Source organism: Carcharodon carcharias, chromosome 6 (genome assembly GCF_017639515.1).
Source record: "Carcharodon carcharias isolate sCarCar2 chromosome 6, sCarCar2.pri, whole genome shotgun sequence".
In the NCBI taxonomy this organism is placed as follows: Eukaryota; Metazoa; Chordata; class Chondrichthyes; order Lamniformes; family Lamnidae; genus Carcharodon; species Carcharodon carcharias.
Genome location: NC_054472.1, coordinates 189,963,013 through 189,979,857, shown reverse-complemented (window position 1 = coordinate 189,979,857; position 16,845 = coordinate 189,963,013). Strand labels below are relative to the sequence as shown.

Here is a 16,845-nt window from a genome sequence, read left to right as displayed (position 1 = left end):
CCAGCATGTGTGCAGGAAGTGTGTCCAGCTGCAGCTCCTGGAAGCTCAGGCTTCAAAGCTGGAACGGCAGCTGGGGACACTGTGGAGCATCCACGAGTCTGAGAGCATCGTGGATAGCACGTTTAGAGAGGTGGTCACACCGCAGATGAAGGGACTTGAGGAAGGAAGGGAATGGGTGACCACCAGGCAGTCCAAGAGAAACAGGCAGGTAGTTCAGGAGACCCCTGGGGTACCGCTCACAAATCGGTATTCCATTTTGGAGGCTGATGAAGGCATTGGTTCCTCCAGGGAGTGCGGACAGAGCCAAGCTTCTGGCACCATAAGCAGCCTATATGTACAGTAGGGGAGGAAGGGAGGAAGAGCAATAGTAATAGGACTCCAGGATGGTATGTTGCCTCCCTGGTGCCAGGGTCCAGGATGTCACTGAACGGCTGCAGGGCAACCTGAAGGGGGAGGGTGGTAAGGCAGAGGTCATGGTACATGTTTGTACCATTGATATAGGTAGAAAGAAGGATGAGGTCTTGCGTCAAGAATTCAGGGAGTTAGGAAGTAGACTGAAAAGCAAGACCTCTCGGGTTGTAATCTCTGGATTACTCCCAGTGCCATGTGCTAGCGAGCTCAGAAATAGGAGAATAATGCAGATGAATACGTGGCTTAAAGTTGGTGCAGGAGGGAGGGTTTAAGATTCCTGGATCACTGGGTCCGTTTCTGGGGAAGGTGGGACCTGTACAAGCGGGAGGGTCTACATCTGAACCAGAGCGGGACTAACATCCTTGTGGGCTGGTTTGCTGGTGCTGTTGGGAGGAGTTGAAACTAATTCGGCAGGGGGAGGGGACACAGAATGTTAGCAGAATAGGGACGCATCATAATACAGTAAAACAATCAAGTCAGAGGGAGTACAGCTGCAATAAGCTTCAAGGGAGAAAGGCAAGGCTGGATGGCCTCTATTTTAATGCCAGGAGTATTACAGGTAAAACGGATGAGTTAAGGGTGAGGATTGACACGTGGAATTGTGATATAGTAGCCATCACTGAGACATGGTTGAGGGAAGGGCAGGATTGGCAGCTCAACATTCCGGGATATAGAATCTTCAGGCGAGACAGGGGAAGGGGTAAAAGAGGAGGAGGCATTGCATTAGTAGTTAAGGAGTCAGTTACTGCAGTAAGGAGAGATGATATCTTGGAAGGGGCATCAAATGAAGCTTTGTGGGTAGAGCTTAGGAATAAACAAGGGGCAACCACATTATTAGGTGTTTATTATAGACCCCCAGATAGTCAGTGGGAAATTGAAGAGCAAATATGTGCACAATTTGTGGAGGTGGTAAAAACAATAACAATAGCGTAATCATATTAGGTGATTTCAACTTTCCAAATATTAATTGGGGTAGACATAGTGTTTATGGCATGGATGGAGTGGATTTCTTGAAATGTATACTGGAGAACCTTTTAGGTCAATAAGTAGAGGGTCCAACAAGGGACGGTGCATTGCTGGACCTAATTCTGGGGAATGAAGCTGGACAGGTGGCTGAGGTGGTGGTGGGGGAGCATTTTAGTGATAGTGACCACAACATGGTACAGTTTAAGTTTGTTATGGACAAAGAAATAGGCAAGTTGCAAAAAAACGTTTTGGATTGGGGGAGAGTGGATTTTAGTAAAATAAGGCAGGATCTGGCCAAGGTGGACTGGGAACAGTTACTTGTGGGGAAATCTACAGGGGAGCAGTGGGGTGTGTTCAAAAAGGAAATGGGGAGGGTACGGGCTGAACATGTTCCCTCCAGGGTGATAGGAAGGAGTAAGAAGCCCAAAGAACCATGGATGACCAGAGATATTCAGGTTACAATGAGAAGGAAAAGAGGCTTTTAGCAGGTACATGGGGAACAAGTTGGCAGAGGTGTTAGTGGAGTACAGACAATGCAGGGTGGAGCTTAAGAAAGCAATTAGAAGAGCAAAAAGGGCAAATGAGAAAGCTCTGGCTGATAAAAGTAGGGAAAATCCCAAGATATTCTATAAGTATATCAATGGGAAGAGGATAACCAGGGAAAGAGTAGGGCCCATAAGGGACCAAGGGGGCAATCTATGGGTGGAGCCAGAGGACATCGCTAGAGCGTTGAATGAATACTTCACATCCGTCTTCACCCAAGAGAATGAGGATGAAGGTATTGAACTTGGGGAGAGAGACTGTAAGGTTCTTAAGCAAATTGATATAGGGAGTGACAAGGTATTGGAGGTGTTGGCAGGCTTAAAAGTGGAGAAATCTCCAGGTCCGAATGATTTGTGTCCCATACTGCTGAGGGAGGCAAGGGAGGAGATCACAGGGGCTCTGACCCAAATTTTTAATTCCTCTCTGGCTACGGGGGAGGTGCCAGAGGACTGGAGAACAGCTTATGTGGTTCTGCTATTTAAGAAGGGTTGTAGAGAGAAGCCAGGGAACTACAGGCCAGTGAGTCTCACGTCAGTGGTAGAGAAGCTATTGGAGAAAGTTCTGAAGGAAAGTATCTATCTCCACTTGGAGAGGCAAGGTTTGATCAGGGATAGTCAGCATGGCTTTGTCAGAGAGAGGTCATGCCTAACAAATTTGATTGAATTTTTGGAGGAGATGACCAGGTGTGTAGATGAGGGTAGTGCAGTTGATGTAGTTTATATGGATTTCAGCAAAGCCTTTGACAAGGTCCCACATGGGAGACTTGTAAAGAAGGCAAATGCACATGGGATACAGGATAATATGATAAGGTGGATTCAAAATTGGCTTAGTTGTAGGAGGCAGAGGGTGATGACAGAAGGATGCTTTAGTGACTGGAAGCCAGTGCCCAGTGGCGTACCACAAGGATCTGTGATGGGTCCCCTATTATTTGTCATTTATATAAATGACATAGATGACTATGTGGGAGGTAGGATTAGTAAGTTTGTGGATGACACAAAGCTTGGCCGGGTGGTTAACAGTGAGATAAAAGCAAAAAACTACAGATGCTGGAAATCCAAAACAAAAATAAAAATACCTGGAAAAACTCAACAGGCCTGACAGCATCTGCAGAGAGGAACACAGTTAACGTTTCGAGTCTGAATGACTCTTCATCAGAACTAAGGAAAAATGGAAAAGAGGTGAAATATACGCTGGTTTAAGGGGGGTGTTGGTGAGACAGGTAGAGCTGGATAGAGGGCCAGTGATAGTTGGAAATTGAGTGTATTTAAGACCGAGATAGATAGGTTCTTGATTGGTAAGGGGATCAAAGGTTACGGGGAGAAGGCAGGAGTATGGGGTTCAGAAACCTATCAGCCATGATTGAATGCGGAGCAGACTCGATGGGCTGAATGGCCTAATTTCTGCTCCTATGTCTTATGGTCTTATGGTCTTATATTGCCAAAAGTTGTCATAGACAAAGGGACAAAGAGGTGTTGACGGTGGTGATATTAGCTAAGATATGTGCTAATGGCGACATTAAGAGTAGAAAGCAGGACGATCAAGGTACAGATAGCCCTAGTGGGGGTGGGGTGGGGGGAAGGGATCGAAATAGGCTAAAAGGTAGAGATAAAACAATGGTTGGAAATACATTTAAAAATAATGGAAATAGGTGGGAAAAGAAAAAATTATATAAATTATTGGAAAAGGGGGGATTGGAAGGAGGGGTGGGAATGGAGGAGAGGGTTAACAGTGAGGTTGAGTGTCTTGGTTTACAGGAAGATATAGATGGGATGGTCAAATGGGCAGATAAGTGGCAGATGGAATTTAACCCAGAAAAGTGCGAGGTGATACACTTTGGGAGGAGTAATTTAACAAGGAGGTATTCAATGAACGGCATGGCACTAGGAAATTCTGAGGAACAAAGGGACCTTGGCGTGTGTGTCCGTAGATCTCTGTTGGCGGAGGGGCATGTTAGTTGGGTGGTGAAAAAGACATATGGGACACTTGCCTTTATCAGTCAAGTCATAGATTACAAAAGTAGGGAGTTGTATAGAACCTTGGTGAGGCCACAGGTGGATTACTGTGTGCAGTTTTGGTCACCACATTATAGGAAGGATGTGATTACACTGGCGGGGGTGCAGAGAAGATTCACCAAGAGTTGCCTGGGATGAAACATTTAAGTTATGAGGAGAGGTTGGATAGCCTTGGGTTGTTTTCATTGGAGAAGAGAAGACTGAGGGGCGACCTGATTGAGGTGTACAAGATTATGAGGGGCATTGACAGGGTGGATAGGGAGCAGCTGTTCCCCTTCGTTAAAGGGTCAGTTACAAGGAGGCATAAGTTCACATTGATGGGCAGGGGGTTTAGGGGGAATGTGAGGAAAAACTTTTTTACCCAGAGGGTGCTGACGGCTTGGAATGCACTGCCTGGAGGCAGGTTGCCTCACATCCTTTAAAAAGTACCTGGATGAGCACTTGGCACATCATAACATTCAAGGCTATGGGCTCAGTGCTGGTAAATGGGATTAGGTAATTAGGTCAGGTGTTTCTCACGTGTCGGTGCAGACTCGATGGGCCAAAGGGCCTCTTCTGCACTGTGATTCTGTGACTCTGTGATTCTGTGAGCGTCTCTAATTAAGATCATGAGGAGCATTGTGTGCCTTCAAGAATCTGGGGGTTTCCCAGGATCCACTTGGATTTTAGCTTATTGAATCTTCCCAAGCTCTTCCCTGAAAACGGAGGCATATTTCTGTAATAAGTCTTGCAGGTCTTTCATTCTGAGTTGAAAAATCTCCGTCCACTCCAACTTTATTTCCTTAAGCCAGTTCCGACCAAGTAGACATGGACACTCCCCTGCTACCACTATCATGGGTAAATTAATAGACTGATTTCCATACTGTGCTGGAACCTTGCATATACCTCTCACTTGTATACTTTCATCGGTATATGTCTTTAATTTAGCATTTGAATTTTCCATATTCAATGAGTGGTCTCCTCTATTCAGATATTTGAATGTATGTTCCCCTATAACTGTCGTGGGTGCCCCTGTATCCACCTCCGCTCGGATGGGTTTCCTGTTGACTTCCAATGTCACATAGATTGGCTCTGTTTTACCCATTTTTAAGTTGAGTAGTGAGTAAATATGTGACTCTGTTTCTTCTGACTCCTCTGTTATGTGGCTTTCACGATTTCTACCTTTCTGCTTAAAGTTTTTTGCCTTAATCTGTCTTTACAATTATCACATAGTGTGCCCATTATGATGGCAATAGTAACACACGATTCTTTTAAATTGTTGTTCACTTGCAGGCTGTCTATTTCCATTTCTGCTGTTATTTTTGTGGGTTTTCTCAAAACCATCGCTTTTTGCTCACCTGTAAATAGTGGCTGTTTCCCCCTTTCTGCAGTGCCCTGAGCCTCCGCGCCATTTCTAACCTGTGATTCCCTCCCAACATAAAAGTTGGCACCATTTTGTGCTCCCTTGATTGGTTCTGAATCCCTGACTACGCTCACCATTACGAGTACAAACTCCAGCGGCTTGCTGAATTCTAAATTCATTTCTGACAACAACCTATTTTGAATGTGCCTTCATTAATCCCACATACCAGTCAGTCTCTTAACATGTTGTTAATTGACATCCCAAACTCAGAGTGCTCTGTCAGTTGTTTTAAGGCTGCTACATAGCAAGCGGCTATCTCTCCAGGGCCGTGACACCTCGAATTAAATTTAAAACTCTGTTGTTATTGAAGGTTTTGGTTGAAAGTGGCTTTGCACAAGATTTACCAACTCATCAAAGCTCTTGGAATCTGGGTATTAGGTGCTGTTAGACAATGAATTAGACTGTATATTTTACTGCCACATTTCCAAAAGAGGATCGCTCGCCTCTTCTCCTCCCCTGATATGTCGTTGGCCAAAAAGAAGAATGCGAGGCCTTTAATATAATGTGACTAGTCATCGGTGATCTGATCAAATGGTTCGATATGACCAAACTGTGGCATGCTGGAGAGAGATAACTTCGAGGACTATGATGAAGGCTGTACTTACAATCACCTTGCAAAGTACGGCTGATTTACCTCTGTTTAATTTTTGCGGGTTTCTTTGGTGTCCTCGACTGGTCGTGTTTGGCCTCGTCACCAGTTGTTATGTGCCATCTTCCGAGTCGCTTTGCTCAGCCAATGTGGTTGCATGTCTGTTTACTGGTGCGCGAGTTGGGAAACAAGATACTACAGATGCAGAGACCAATATAAGATGAAGCACATGTTGTTAATTAACACAAGTAACAAAGCACTAACACATGTATGCTATTCAAACCAGACCCTATTCTAAACTACTGATTAACATTGTAGCCCCTGCTACACGGCAATTGGGGAATACGGTCACATGGTCAATCTGCTCACATTATCTTAAAGGTGTATTGCACCTCAGATTACCGTACTGCACCTCTACCTAAAGGCAGTCTGCACCTGTAACTAAAGGCAGTCAGCACCTCTACCTAAAGGCAGCGTGCACCCAAACATGGTACAATACAATCACTGATATTCTTCCCTATCTCATGCAGACAAATTTGCATATAATCATTGGGAGCAGACCTCAGCCTGGGGGGACAGCCACACCTGTATCTCCTGAACCCTATAGAGGAGTTGGTTCTCCGCACCAGTTGGCCAGCAATGACAGAGGCTGAGGCTGCCAGTGTTGCTAAAAACATTGATGATGGCAGTATATTCCAGCCTTATGCCCATTCTCAATTCCAAGCTCACCCTTATCCTGCTAGCTGGCTTGATGTGCAAGCTGCTGTTGGTGTCACCATGGATCTCTTGTTCTCCATCCCAACCCCCTTCTCTCACCAAACCTTCGCCTTTCTGATTTTCTGCTTTTAGACATCAAAGAACTGCTGTCTGATCAGCCACAACACATCCAGGAGTAGGAGAGAGAGCAACGGCAAAGCATTATTGAAGAAGCTCTGTTATTTTATCTAACACTAACAAACACCAGTACAGTGTGTTATGAGTCATTGGGCATGAGAGGGCTGAAATCATGCCAGGATTAAAGGATAGTTCACCAGGAGATGAGATTGCAGGCAACTTCTGCTACAGGGGTCTCAGATGAGGGTCTCAATGGATTAGTCACAGGGGAATGCCAATAAAGGTGCACACTGAGATGCCGTGTGCATTGGCTGAACTGCCAGATAACCTCCATCACTGTCAAGGAGTATGGAGCATTCTAGTTCCAACTTGGCAGAGGGCATCATGTGGAGCTTCCCCTCTCTTCAACTTCCACACCATCTCAAATGTTCTGCTGCAAACTCTGAGGCACTTCAGCTACAGCCTCATACGTGTTATAGGCTTTGTGTGAACAGGGCATCAAATCCACTGCCCTCCTTCTGTGGATGTAGTAACACTCCCTGCCAAATCACAAACTCATCACAGCACCTTCAAACACATTCCACATTATGACTGAGACATTGCAACAACAGAAGAGTTAGTCTGAATTACCATACCTGCAAGTTGGGTCCCCACGTAGCACCCCTGGTGAGTCTGACTTTCAACCCTATGCATGTACTTCCATGAATGATAAATGAAAACTTTGAACGGACTTGCATTGTCCAAGTTTGTAAATCGTGCACTAAATCAGCCCCTGGCACATGCATGGCGTATCCTTCCCAGCATGGGTTGCTATGCGGGCCCCTCTGGAAATGACCAGAGTTGTCCCATTCAGAGGATCAGCACTACAGATTTGAATTCTGTCTCCAAAGTATCTTACTAGTTTGTGATAACTAGTTCAACATACGAACATACAAATTAGGAGCAGGAGTAGGCCACTTGGCACCTCAAGCCTGCTCCTGATTGTAACTTCCTGCCTTCCCCTGATAACCTATCACCCCCTTGCTTATCAAAAATCTATCTACCATTGCCTTAAAAATATTCAAAGACTCTACTTCCACTGCCTTTTGAGTAAGAGAGTTCCAAAGACTCACAACCCTCTGAGAGAAAAAAATTTCCTCATCTCTGTCACAAATGAGCGTCCCCTTATTTTTGAACAGTGAACCCTAGTTCTAGATTCTCCCACAAGAGAAAACATCCTCTCCGCATCCAAAACAAAAACAGAATTACCTGGAAAAATTCAGCAGGTCTGGCAGCATCGGCGGAGAAGAAAAGAGTTGACGTTTCGAGTCCTCATGACCCTTCAGCAGAACTGAGTAATATTAGGAGAGGAGTGAAATATAAGCTGGTTTAAGGTGGGGGGGGGTGGGGGGCGGAGAGATGTGGGGGGGCGTGTTGTAGGGACAAGCTAGCAGTGATAGGAGCAGATAATCAAAAGATGTCACAGACAAAAGAACAACGAGGTGTTGAAGGTAGTGATATTATCTAAACAGATGTGCTAATTAAGAATGGATGGCAGGACACCCAAGGTACAGCTCTAGTGGGGCTGGGGTGGAAAGACTAACAGGGCATAAAAGGTATAGATTTAAAAATAATGGAAACAGGTGGGAAAAGAAAAATCTATATAAATTATTGGAAAAAACAAAAGGAAGGGGGAAGAAACAGAAAGGGGGTGGGGATGGAGGAGAGAGTTCAAGATCTAAAGTTGTTGAATTCAATATTCAGTCCGGAAGGTTGTAAAGTGCCTAGTCGAAAGATGAGGTGCTGTTCCTCCAGTTTGCGTTGGGCTTCACTTGAACAATGCAGCAAGCCAAGGACAAGAGTGTCTCACCAGTGCCCTGTACAACCAAAGCACAACCTCCCTACTTAGTTATTCAATTGCCCTCACAATAAATGATATCTTTCTATAGCTTTCCTAATTATCTGCTGTACCTGCATACTAGCCTTTTGCGATTCATGCACTAGGGCACCCAGATCCCACTGAACCTCGGAGCTCTGCAATCTCTCATCAGTTAGATAATATGCTTCTTTTTTATTCTTCCATCCAAAATGGACAATTTCACTTTTGCCCACATTATACTCCATATGTCAGATCTTTGTCCACTCACTTAACCTATCTATGTCCCTTTTTTTGCCTCCTTATTTCCTCTTCACAACTTATTTTCCTACCTATCTTTGTGTCATCAGCAAATTTAGTAAAGATACCTTCGGTCCCTTCATCCAAGTTATTTATATAAGTTGTAAAAAGTTGAGGCCCCAGCACTGATTGCTGTGGCACACCACTCGTTACATCCTGCCAACCAAAAAAAATACCCATTTATGCCTACTCTCTGCTTCCTGTTAAGTAGCCAGTCATCTATCCATGCCAATATGTTACCACGTACACCATGAGGTTTTATTTTCTGCAATAACTTTTGGTGTGGCACTTCATCAAATGGCTTCTGTAAATCTAATATCATTACATTCACCAGCTGTTCAACAAAAACTTTCTATCAATCATATTAAATATCCACACTCATTAAGCAGCTACCAATCAAATAACCTTTTGTGGAGCAAGATTCAATTCATATCTTTGCAGTGTTGTGTAATTATAGGCTTATGTTGATCACCTGCCGAGTTTTAGTGTAATTTAATCCTGTCAGGTAGAATATTTCCATCACTGGGCACCACACTTTAGGAAAAATGTTAAGGCCTTTGAGAGGATGCGGAGAATATTTACTAGAATGGTGGCAGGAATGAGGGACTTCAGTTATGTAGAAAGACTGGAACATTGTTCTCTTTAGGGAGAAATGGTTTCCATTGAGGGTGGGTTGGGGGGAGGAGGTGCAGAGGGGGGAGTTGGTAACCAGAGAACACATATTTAAGATAATTGACAAAATAAATAGAGAGGGGATGAGAGTGGCTTCCACAGTCGGCTGATACCTGGAATGTGTGGGTTGTCTTATGAGGAAAGGTTGGACAGAATGGACTTGTTTCCACTGGAGTTTAGAAGAGTGAGGGGTGATTTGATTGAAGTATACAAGATCCTGAACGGCCTTTTTAAGGTGGTCGTGGAAAGGATGTTTCCTTTTGTGGGTGAGTCCAAAACTTGGGGGCACTGTTTTAAAATTAGGGGGCGCCCTTTTTAGGACAGAGAAGGAGAGAATTTTTTTCTCTCAGAGGGTTGTGCGACTTTGGAACTCTCTGCCTCAGAAGGCAGTGGAGGTGGGATCATTGAATATTTTTAAGGCAGAGGTAGGTAGATTCCTGTTAGGCAAAGGAATCAAAAGGTTATTGGGGGTCAGTGGGAATGTGGAAATCGAAACACAAGCAGATCAGCCATGATCTTATTGAATGGCAGAGCAGGCTTGAGGGGTTGAATGGTCTACTCCTGTCCCTATTTCTTACGTTCCTATACGATCTGGAATATGCAGCCTGGAAGAGCAGAAGAAATAGATTCAACAGGAACTTTTAAAAGGGAATTAGATAAATACTTAAAAATGAAAAATTTGCATGGTAATTGGGAGAGATGAGGATAGTGGCACTAATCGAATAGCTCTGGGAATTCAGGCACTGAGGTGAACAGAGCTTCTTATTTAATATGATCAATGGAAAGTTTTTGTTGGACTTGCCAACTCAAACTTCCAATATGCATTGCTCCCATGTAAAGCTATAATCTAGTGTTACGGAGAGGATGGGGTTTAATTTAAACAGTTCCGATTTCTCCTCTCAACACCCATCCGTAAACAGAAAGGCGTTTTGACTTGCTTCCTCCCTCATAAGTGGTGGCATGTATCCAAGCCCTACAGTTTTGGTGTGATCCAATTTTCTAAAAATAACACCTCAGGAAACTTGGGATAGGATGAACTCGGAGGGTTAGTTTATTTCCAGACACTCAAATGCCGGAGGAGGGTAGCAACACTGCCTCCTTTTCACTGATAGTAAAAGAGAGATAGAGAAAAGAAAGATCTACAGGGCAAAGACCACAGAGAAAAGAATTATTGTTTCATCTAAGTCCAGAGTCCAGAATAAAAGTCTAATGGTGTATTCCTGCACAGAGGTCAGCACACTGAACTGATGCTGGATGATTCACCTTTCCGGTAGAGTTGACTTCCATGATGAGATAGGCATGCAGAGGTGAATAAGCCTTATAAGCGGTGGTACAGAAGTTCCAGTAGAAACGTATAGCTGGGGCTAGGCATTCAACCTGGAGAAGTGTAAAAATAATAAAATAATAGGATAGTAATAGTGGAGGATTTCAACTTCCCCGCCATTAACTTGGTTAGTCATAGTGTGATAGAGGGAGCGGAATTCTTAAAATGCATCCAGGAGAGCTTTTTAAGCCAGTATGTAGAAGTCCTACAAGAGAGGGGGCGGTCCTGGACTCAATTTTAAGGAATAAAGCTGGGCAAGTGGTAGGGGTATCAGTGGGAAGGAACATTTTGCAGATAGTGATCATAACTCCGTTAGATTCAAGGTTGTTATGGGAAAGGACAAGGATGGGCCAAAAATCAGAGTTCTTAATTGAGGGAAGGCCGATTTTAATAAGATCAGATATGATTTGGCCAGAATGGACTGGGAGCAGCTATTTTTAGGTAAATCTGTGTCAGAGCGTCACTGCATCAGTGGGACTCATTCAAGAAGGAAATAGAGAGAATACAGGGCCAACGTATTCCAGTAAAGACAAAGGGTGGAACCAACAAATCCAGGGAACCTTGGATGTTGAGGGAGAGACAGGACTGGATAAAGAGAAAAAAGGAGGCTCATGGCAGATGCCGAGGGATCAAAACAGCGGAAGCCCCAGAGGAATATAGAATTTGTAGGGAGGAACTTAAAATGGAAGTTAAAAGGGCAAAAAGGGGCATGAAAAAACATTGGCAGATAAAATAAAGGAAAATCCAAAGTTATTTTATTGGCACATGAAGTGTAAGAGGATAACTAGGCAGAGAGTAATTAAGGACCAAAGTGGTAATTTGTGTGTGGAGCCAGAAGACGTAGGTAGGGTTCTAAATGAATACTTTCTGTTAGTGTTCACAAGTGAGAGGGACGATGTGGGTATGTAAATCAGACAGAAGGACTGTGATATAATTAAAGAAATTAGCATAGAAAAAGAGGAGGTTCTAAGTGGTCTGGCAAGCTTAAAAGTAGATAAATCTCCAGGCCTGGATGAAATGTATCCCAGGCTGTTGGGTGAGGCAAGGGAGGAGATAGCAGAGGCGCTGGCAATAATTTTGAATACCACTCTGGCTACAGGAGAGATGCCAGAGGACTGGAGGATAGCCAATATGGTACCGTTATTCAAGAAGGGAGGAAGGGATAAACCAGGGAACTACAGGCCAGCCAGTCTAACCTCAGTGACGGGGAAACTATTGGAAGCAATTCTGAGGGACATAATTAATTTACACTTGGAGAGGCAAAGATTAATCAAGGACAGTCAGCATGATTTTGTTAAGGGGAGGTCATGTCTGACCAATTTGAGTTTTTCAAAGAGGTGACCAGGTGTGTAGATGAGGGCAATGTATTTGACGTAGTCTACTTGGACTTCAGCAAGTTTTTTGATAAGGTTCCGCTTGGGAGACTGATAATGAAAGTAAGAGCCCATGGGATCCAAGGCAATTTGGCAAATTGGATCCAGAATTGGCTAAGTGGCAGGAAGCAGAGGGTGATGGTCGAGGGGTGTTTTTGTGACTGGACTCCTGTGTCCAGTCGGGTTCCACCGGGATCGGTGTTGGGTCCCTTGCTGTTTGTGGTATATATAAACGACTTAGATTTGAATGTAGGAGGGTTGACCAGTAAGTCCGCAGATGAGATGAAAATTAGTGGGGTGGTAAATAGTGAGGAGGATAGCCTTAGATTACAAGAGGATATAGACAGGCTGGTCAGATGGGCTGATCAGTGGTAAATGGAATTTAATCCAGATAAGTGTGAGGTGATGCACTTGGGCAGGACAAACAAGGCACGGGAATACACGATGAATGGTAGGACCTTGGGAAGTACCGAGGATCAGAGGGCCCTTGGTGTGCATAACCACCGTTCCCTTAAGGTAGCGGGACAGGTAGATAAGGTGATTAAGAAAGCATATGGGATACTTGCCTTTATTAGCCGAGGCATAGAATATCAGAGCAGGTAGGCTATGCTGAAACTGTATAAAACACTGGTTAGGCCACAGCTAGTGTATTACGTGTAGTTCTGGAATCTGCATTATAGTAAGGATGTGATTGCACTAGAGAGAGTACAGAGGAGATTTACCAGGATATTGCCTGGGCTGGTGAGTTTTAGTTCTGAGGAGAGATTGGATAGACTGGGGTTATTTTCCCTGGAGCAGAGGAGATTGATGGGGGACATGATTGAGGTGTATAAAATTACGAGGGGCATAGATAGAGTAGACAGGAAGGCAGGAAGGAACTTTTCCCCTTGGTGGAGGGATCAATAACCGGGGGAATAGATTTAAGGTAAGGGGCAGGAGGTGTAGAGGGGGTGTGAGGCAGAACTTTTTCACCCAGAGGGTGGTGGGAACCTGGAACTCACTGCCTGAAAGGGTGGTAGAGGCAGAAACCCTCATAACATTTAAGAAGTATTTGGATGTGCACTTGCAATGCCATGACATACAAGGCTATAGGCCTAGTGCTGGAAAATGAGATTAGAATAGTTAGGTACTTGTTTGACTGGCGCAGACTCGATGGGCTGAAGGGCCTTTTATTATGCTGTAGACCTCTATAACTCCATGACTGGACAGAGCCCCTTTTTTGTGCTGCTGCTTAGTAGATGGAAAGATGGCAGACAGCTTTGGAGCCCCATAAGGCAATATTACTGGTTCCACCAGCTAGGAGAGTCATGTCACATGACTCCCACCTCCCTACTTTGCCTTTGATAAATGGTGTGCATCCTTTTGTCTGAGTCCCTGAGATTGTTAATGCTTTATCCATTAAGTCTTAAAGGGAGGCTGTGAGGTCCTTTGTCCGAGCAGATGAATTGGCACCGGTTGGCCAGGCCTGGCTTATGAAATGTAGATGGCCTTTGTATTGTTCCCTTTGAATTTTGTGTCTTCCACCCACAGGGGCTGTTAGCATCTCTTCAGGGATAACAAGGTCCAAATTTTTTTGATACTGCCAAATAGCCCCTTTTGTTCAATGTCATTGACAGACATCTTAAAAGGCCATTGTCCAGCTTTTAAAATTTTAGAAATAAGCCATAGGGATACATATATATATATTATAAAAATATATGGTGTGTGGTCTTAGCCCCCTTACACCAGGAATATGATTTAAAAAAAAAATCCATGTAATACTGCAGTACAAATCAGTTGTTTCAGTCATGTTGTTCAATTGTTCACTCTTTAACTCATACCTTGCCCTGTATAGTTTGAGCAGGCAATTTCATATTATTTCTAGACCTCCTTAACCAATCTGCGATTTTTGATAAAATGACTTGCCTAGAATTACATGGAATTTGCAGCTTAGATGCAAACCTTGGCCCAATTGGTTTCTGCCAATGCTTATGCTCCACATGAACCTCCTCCCACCCACCCTACTCCATCTCAGCCTATCAGCATATCCCTATATTCCTTTCTCCCTTGTGTTTATCTAGCATCCCCTTAAATGCATTAATCTCAGCTAGTCCTTGTAACAGTGAGATCCACATTCTAACCACTCTCTGGGTAAAGAGGTTTCTCTTGAATTTCCTAGTGGATTTATGAATAGTGATCTCATATTTATGGTCCTCTAATTCCAGTGTCCTCCACAAATGGAAACAACTACCCTATCAGAGCCCCTTTCATAATTTTAAAGACCTCTATCAGGTCACCCCTCAGCCTTTTCTAGCTTTTTTTCATTCATTCACAGGATGTGGGCTTCGCTGGTGGGTCAACATTTATTGCCCTTCCTTAGTTGCCCTTAATGTTAGAGATGGTGGTGAGCTGCCTTCTTGAACCGCTGCAGCCCCTGTGGTGTAGGTACACCTACAGTGCTGCCAGGAACAGAGTTCCAGGATTTTGACCCAGCAACAGTGAAGGAACGGTGATATATTTGCAAGTCAGGATGGTGAGTGACTTGGAGGGGAACTTCCAGGTGGTGGTGTTCCCACCTATCTGCTGCCCTTGTACTTCTACATGGGTTTGGAAGGTGCAGTCTAAGGAGCCTTGGCAAATTCCTGCAGTGCATCTTGTAGATGGTACACACTGCTGCGACTGTGCATCGGTGGTAGAGGGAATGAATGTTTGTGGATGTCGTGCCAATCAAGGGGACTTGATTGTCCTGAACGGCTTTGTCCCGGACAGTGTCCAGCTTCATCGGTGTTGTGGGAGCTGCACTCATCCAGGCAAGTGGGGAGTCTTCCATCACATTCCTGACTTGTGCCTTGTGGATGGTGGAGAGGCTTTAGGGAGTCAGGAGGTGAGTTACTCGTCGCACGATTCCTAGCCTCTGATCTGCTCTTGCAGCCGCAGTATTTATATGGCGAGTCCAGTTTCTGGTCAATGGTAACCCCCAGAATGTTGTTAGTGGGGGATTCAGCAATAGTAATGCCATTGAAAGTCAAGGGGAAATGGTTGGATTCTCTCCTGGAGATGGTCATTGCCTGGTACTTGTGTGGTGCGAATGTACTTGCCACTTGTTAGCCCAAGCCTGGATTTTGTCCAGGCCTTGCTGCATTTGGACATGGACTACTTCAGTATCTGAGAAGTCACGAATAGTGCTGAACATTGTGCAATCATCAGTGAACATCCCCACTTCTGAACTTATGATGGAAGGAAGGTCATTGATGAAGCAGCTGAAGATGGTTGGGCCTAGCACACTACCCTGAGGAACTCCTGCAGTGATGTCCTGAAGCTGAGATGACTGACCTCCAACAACCACAGCCATTTTCCTCTGTGCTAGGTGTGACTCCAACCAGTGGAGAGTTTTCCCCCTGATTTCCATTGACTCCAGTTTTGCTAGGGCTCCTTGATGCCACACTCGGTCAAGTGCTGTCTTGATGTCAATGGCAGTCACTCTCACCTCACCTCTGGAGTTAAGCTTTTTTGTCCTTTTTTGAACCAAGGCTGTAATGAGCCCAGGAGCTGAGTGGCCCTGGTGGAACCCAAACTGGGCATCAATGAGCAGGTTATTGATAAGCAAGTGCCCCTTGATAGCACTGTTGATGACCCCTTCCATTACTTTACTGATGATCAAGAGTACTCTGATGGGGCAGTAATTGGCTGGGTTGGATTTGTCCTGCACTTTGTGTACAGGACAAACCTGGGCAATTTTCCACATAGTCGGATAGATACCGGTATTGTAGCTGAACTGGAACAGCTTGTGTTCTGGAGCACAAGTCTTCAGCACTATCGCCGGAATATTGACAGGGCCCATAGCCTTTGCACTATCCAGTGCCTTCAGCTGTTTCTTGATATGACGTGGAGTGAATCGAATTGGCTGAAGACTGGCATCTATGATGCTGGGGACCTCCGAAGGAGGCCAAGATGAAACATCCACTCAGCACTTCTCGGTGAAGATTGTTGCAAATGCTTCAGCCTTACCTTTTGCACTGCTGTGCTGGGCTGCTCCATCATTGAGGATAGGGCTATTTGTGGAGCTTGCTCCTCCAGTGAGTTGTTTGATTTTCCACCACCATTCACGACTGGATGTGGCAGGACTGCAGATCTTAGATCTGATCTGTTGGTTGTGGGATCGCTTAGCTCTGTCTATCACTTGCTGCTTATGCTGTTTGGCATGCACGTATTCCAGTTTTATAGCTTCGCCAGGTTGACACCTCATTTTTAGATATGCCTGGAGCTGCTCCTGGCATGCCCTCCTGCACTCCTCTTTGAACCAGGGTTGATCCCCTGGTTTGATGGTAATGGTAGAGTGGGGGATATGCCGGGCCATGAGAATACAGATTGTGTTCGAGTACAATTCTGCTGCTGATGGCCCACAGCACCTCATGGAAGCCCAGTCTTGAGTTGCTAGATTTGTTTGAAATCTATCCCATTTAGCATGGTGGTAGTACCATACAACACGATGGAGGATATCCTCAATGTGAAGGTGGGACTTTGTCTCCGCGATGACTGTGTGGTGGACACTCCTACCGATACTGTCATGGACAGATGCACCTGC

At 44.7% G+C, this 16,845-nt stretch overlaps 1 protein-coding gene and 1 long non-coding RNA gene across 2 annotated transcripts in view; one reads left to right on the top strand and one right to left on the bottom strand.

Moving 5' to 3' along the window:
• LOC121279009 (laminin subunit alpha-3-like) overlaps positions 1-16,845 on the top strand; it is a 509,546-nt gene that overhangs the window by 79,445 nt on the left and 413,256 nt on the right. The window lies entirely within an intron of this gene.
• LOC121279010 overlaps positions 1-16,845 on the bottom strand; it is a 37,278-nt gene that overhangs the window by 1,497 nt on the left and 18,936 nt on the right. Inside the window, exon 2 of the long non-coding RNA XR_005943312.1 lies at positions 5,940-6,118. This is a non-coding gene — a long non-coding RNA (uncharacterized LOC121279010). The remainder of the gene's footprint in view (positions 1-5,939; positions 6,119-16,845) is intronic.